Source organism: Lissotriton vulgaris, chromosome 1_1 (genome assembly GCF_964263255.1).
Source record: "Lissotriton vulgaris chromosome 1_1, aLisVul1.2, whole genome shotgun sequence".
Lineage (NCBI taxonomy): Eukaryota > Metazoa > Chordata > Amphibia > Caudata > Salamandridae > Lissotriton > Lissotriton vulgaris.
The window spans coordinates 2,070,308,195-2,070,314,194 of NC_141685.1; positions in this window are offsets into that span (position 1 = coordinate 2,070,308,195).

Below are 6,000 nucleotides of genomic sequence, written 5' to 3' on the forward strand. Positions count from 1 at the left end.
AAGACAATGGCACATTAGCTTTCCCAGAACATGGTACATTTAATGGTAGAATATTGCACAATTTGCGGACTCGCATGAATGAATTAGACCTCAGACCAAGATTAACGCAGTATGAAGCCCTAGAAGAGTTGGTGACAGAGGCTTTTGAGCGAGATAGATCTCGAGGTGACAGAAGCTTTAGCAGATTTTATCCCAGATTTCCAAAAGAAACTCGAGATAAACAAATGAAACCATGGAGACAGTCTATGCCAGTGGACAGATTATATCCTGTCTTTACCACAGAAGAACCGAATGGAAGTAAAAGTACTAAGAAAATAAAACTTTTAATGACTAGTGGTGGTGATTCGGGTGATGATTATTTACATGATTTATTAATGAAAAATCCACCACCTTATCAAGAAGAAAGCAATAGAGCTATTCCTATTGCTCCATTTGTACAACCACCTTTGATTCCGCAGATTATACATGAAACCTCATTGAAAAAAGTATTACAGGAAAGAGAGAAAGACGCGTTAAATAGACAGCGTAGTGAGTCAATACAGAAAATCACTCAATTAAACAAAAGTCCTGAAGCCCTGACAATATCAGTAACTATAGGTCTTGCAGTTCCTCTATATGGAGATAAGCAATCCAGTCCTAAAACTCCCATTCTAACTACGCCCATAGTACAGGCCAGGAAAGAACCCTAAATAGTTGATGACCAAGCAAGTGAATGCGAGTCAGTAATTTCCTTAATGGATTTACCCATAAGAAAGCCAGTGAATGACTCAATCAGAAAAATTAATCCCAGATGCTCAAAGGCAGTACAGATCGAAACATCTAGAGGAACGGGGAATGCAGCTGTAGTAAGCCCTGATGAATTAGAAAGATAGACCCGAGACATAGAAAAGACAAAATAACAGCCAAAGGTATTGGACATATTCAAATTATTCACATTAGAATTGGAAGAAATGGTAGCAGGAAATGTAGGATTGGAAAGGTTGAATTCATTTAATGAAGATGCACTGTTGTTTGTATGCAGAAGTATTATTTGGAATGCAAAAATATACCATGAAAAGTTAATGAATTTGGCTTCAGAAATGGGAATTGACATTGGCAAATCAAAGGTATTACAGAAACCGTATAGAGCTGAATTTTCTGACGAGGATTTGGCAAACATGAATGTGTCAGGATGTGAATTGCAGATAATGGAATTTTATCGTTGTTCCAAAAATGGGGAGATCTAGACAAATGGAAAGCTAGATGGACAAAGAAAAAGGAAGAAGCACAGGTAAATAAAACAACATTTTAGTATTTACTAAAAGAAACTGAGAAAGTCAAAAGATTGTGTCCGATGAGAGAAGTGCCAGGAGGAGGTTATGTTCATGTGCCATGGTCCCGACCGGATTTTTACCATTTACTAATGACTTCCCAAAGGTCAGAGAAAAACTTGTAGAATGGTACCAGCAAGTTGAAGGGTTTGTGAAAGTGTCAAAGGTACTTTTAAAAGATTTAGATGGCTTATTTGATATTGTTGTTCCAGCTGTTTTGTGGAATGAGTGTAACATTACAGTAGATTGGCCAAATGATGAATACCATAGAGATCCGAAAACAGGAGCCTCGTCAGAAGACGTAATGAAAAAGTATAATCAGGAAATAACCTATTTAAAGGGAAAGATTCGCCCAATAGAAACAGATTGGACTAAATAGACAGAACCACTCAAAATAAATATGAATCTGTACATGCATATTATGAACACAAATTGCAGGTATTTAAACAGTACAGTCGTTTAGAAAACATTGATAATAAGGACATGACACATTTTAAATATCGTTTTGTTTCTGGACTAAAACCCAAAATTTCCCAAACGATTAAAGAACATGAATTGTGATGGCAAGTGGAGCCTGTTGATTAAATTCTCAAGTATGCCAAATACTGTGAGGATAAAATTGATAATAAGCGAAAGGAATTAGAAGAAAAGGTAATGTGGGCTCAAGTAAAAATGGCAGAACAGCAGGAACTTCAATTAAGTTAGCAAGCTAACAATCAGGAAAAGGGGGCAGGCCAAAGTGAAAGTAATGGGGGCAGACCCAGAGGGAAAATGAGTAAAGAAGAGCCAAAAAAAAAAAGTTTCCCTGCCAGGGGTGCAGATAATTGGGACATTGGAGAAATGACTGTAAGTTAATACAGAATAATAATGTCCAACATCAAAATTTAAATTCACAGATGCAGAATGAGGTGTCAATGAGACAGCGTAACAGGTAATACAGAATCAGTTACCTCAAGCCCCTATGCCAGAGTTTGTGAGTCAACCAAATGCAGTGTGAACACCGAATTTTGGGTGGGAAGTGGTAAGAGAAATACGGTATTACCACCGTTTCTTTTGCAGCACACGTTTTTTGAATCAGAAGACTACTGACGGTGCCTGAGAGGGAAGGAAGAGAAATGCATACTTGGCTCATTCTTATCAGTAGATCAGTCAGGTCCTTACATTGAGGGAAAAGTGGGGGGAAATAATGTTACTTTTTTTGTTGGACACTGGTGCTACCCGTTATACTGTGGGAACTCCAGACATCCCAAACCTACCCCTCTCGGTAGAAGCGATCCAAGTAGTGGGCATTTCTGATAAACAAATTAGGACTCCTGTAACAGAACAAATGGAAGTCTGTATCGGTAATTTTAAAGAAATGCACACATTCGTAGTGTGCGATTCTAGTCCTGTAAACTTGCTAGGAGTGGATCTATTATGCAAAATAAATTGCACAATCTTTTGCACACCAAATGGTGTTGAAATTCAGACTCCAGATGAAGACGGAGTATATAAAATCATGCTAGCAAGACAAGAAACAGAAGTTAAGAAGATGTCCTTAGAAGATTTACCAGGAGAATTACAAACCTTTGTGAATCCTGATGTGTGGGATTTTTCAGGAAAAGAAGTAGGTTTAATGGCAGATGTTGATCTCATAAAGGTAATAGTAAAAGAAGGTGCAGTTTACTTAAATATTCGACAGTACAAAATGAGTTCCGAAATAAAGGCAGGAGTTGCAAAGGAAATAGAGCGTTTGGTTGAACAAGGCATTCTAGAAGAAATAATGAGCAGTCCTTGAAATTCACCTATAATTGGCATAAACAAACCAAATGGAAAGTACATGGTGGTCCAAGACCTCCATAAAATTGATGAAATTGTTGTCCCGTGTTGCCCAGTAGTACCGAATCTAGCAGTAATTCTGTATCAAATACCATCGGGACCCGGATGGTTCACTGTAATTGATTTATGCCATGCCTTCTTTTCCATTCCACTACATCCAGATAACAAGTTTTATTTTTGTTCACATTTGACGAGCATGTTTATGTCTGGAATCGTGTTCAACAAGGGTACACGGAAAGTCCATCCATTTTTAATCAAATTCTGAAAAAGTGCCTTGAATCACTAGTGCTGCCCATACAATCTGTTCCGGCGCAGAATATCGATTACCTATTATTGGCATTGAGAACCCGAAATGACTGTATGATTGATTCCTTTATTTTCCCCTAAGATAGACACACAAAATTTCCAAAGTAGATTAAATCTTACAAAAACATTTATGTGTGGAGCCCGAAAAAGAAGGATTATAAGAGCATATAACATCACATTCCTGTAAGAGGCAATAATAGCTAGACTAAATTCGTGAGCCCTCTAACTCCTTAGGTGTGCCCCATTCCACATATTGCCCTTAAGCGTGAGATTGTATCCAATGTATCAATGCTTCCCAGATCTGCATACCTCTTTATTTTTTTTTAATCCCTTTATTTGGATATATGGCTCCTCCACACTGCAGATTGCAAGTAATCTAGCCCTCCATTGCGAGAAGGACAGTGGCTGGGGGTCCAGCCATGAGGAGTCTATACACAGTCTGAGAGCTGCCATAGCTACAAAAATCAACCCTTGTTGGTTTGTTGGCCGCTCGGTTCCAGCCACTCCTAGCATTATTTCTTCAGAGAGGATAGTAATTCTTACATGGAATATGTCAGATAGGAAGTTAGTTAGCTCTATCCTAAGATTTGTAAGTGCCGAGCACGAGGCGAACATATGAATGTCGTTGGCTGCAGTCAATGCGCAGCGAGGACAAGTGGTTCCCTGACCACTAGCCCATTTGAATATTTTATACGGCGTGTATTATAGGGCAAAAAATGTTTTATAAAATTGCGCCTGTAGTTTAATAGACATTAGCCATGTTTGTGCAAATTCTAACGCACGAACGGGGGTTACTAGCTACACCGCTAGATTGGTCTGCCACCTGGCAAAGTGCTTATCTAGATCATCCGGTAGAGTGCTATTAGATTTCCCCGATTTTAGGGGTTGTTTCCATACATAGACTATCTATGGCTGCAATATTTTGAAATGTGCCTCGTCCCCCCCGTTTTCTTTGACAGGAAATCCTTAATCTGCAGGTATTTGAAAAAAATCCATATTGCTAATGTTATAGTCGTTCCTAAGCTCTGAGAAGCTTTTCACCCGATTTGTGGTAAAAAAGCAACCCAGTTAGGTAATCCCTGCCCCGAACCACCTAGACATGCATCCATCCTGAAAGATCTCTGGAAGGTCGGTGTTGCCGTTAACTGGGGTATAGCAACAAAAGCGACTCAACCCTAACCGTTTGCGGATATTGAGCCATACTTTCCAGATGCTCGAGATAGTCTTGAGTTTAGTTTACTTAAAAAAATTATCATTGACATGGCACCATAAACACCCTTTGCTTCTATCCCCTAGAACCATTTCCTGTGGGGCAGGGATTAAAAGATTGCTAGAGTCAATAGCTATCAGATTCACGCAATATTTGGCCACTGTTGCCCAATAGTAAATCCTAAAGTTTGGCATAGCTAACCGCCCTGTTTCTTTCGGTAGCATAATCCATTTGAGTGCCCTTCGAGGTTTCTTGAATCCCCAGATAAATCTGGAAAACAGGGATTCAATATTTTTAAAGTAGTGTGGAGGAAATTCAAGACAAATTGTTCTACAAAATATAAAAATCTAGGTAAGAACAACATTTTAATCACATTGTACCTACCACCAATAGTCAGATGTAAATTATCCAATCTGATCAGATCTTTTCTGGTGCGTCATAATAATGGGTCGAGATTTATCTGTACAATGTTGTCTACCTTGGCGCTTATACTGATGCCGAGATAAGCAGCATGCTCCACTACTCTAATGTCCCTCATCTCTACCTTATCATTGATAACAATCTGAGTTTTCCCTGTATTCAGTTTGTATCCGGAGGTCTTGCCAAATCGTAGCGCCTCTTCCTCGACAATTTTAATAGCTTCGCTAGGGTTGGTGGTAACTAGAGCTATATTGTCCGCGTATGCTCAGACTTTTGTATCCAAATTATTAATCATAATAGGTGACACACGAGGATGGCTTTCCAGTTCACGGATAAATTGATGTATGTATACCGCAAATAAGAGAGGCAAGCAGGGACACCCTTGTCTAGTTCCCCTTGTGATCATAAAACTCTCCAACATATTCCCATTAATTACGATGCTAGCACTCGGGTTGACATAGAGTCCTTGGATGGCCTTAACAAATCTATTCGTTATTCCACAGTTTAACATAGCTGCCCATAAAAACTTCCAGTAGACCCTATCGAACGCCTTTTCTGCATCCAGTAGGATAAGGGCCATAGGGTCTCCTGTAGTCTCTACATAGTCAAATAGGGATATCACTCTCTGTATGTGATCAGTTGTTGATCTGCCGGGGATAAATCCATGTTGTTGAGGTAACACCATCTAATGGATTATCGGTGCCAGTCGCAAGGAGTTTGGAATACATCTTTGAATCTCCATTAATCAAAGTTATAGGGCGATACAATCCCATCTCCATGGGATTTTTGTTTTTCTTCAGGAAGATCATGATCTTTGCCAAGGACCAAGATGGGGGTGGGTTCCCTCCCTGGAGTATGGATTTGAAGAGCTGTAGCATGATATTTTTCAGTTGTTCTGCGAATTCAAAGAAAAACTCTGTAGGGATCCCATCTACC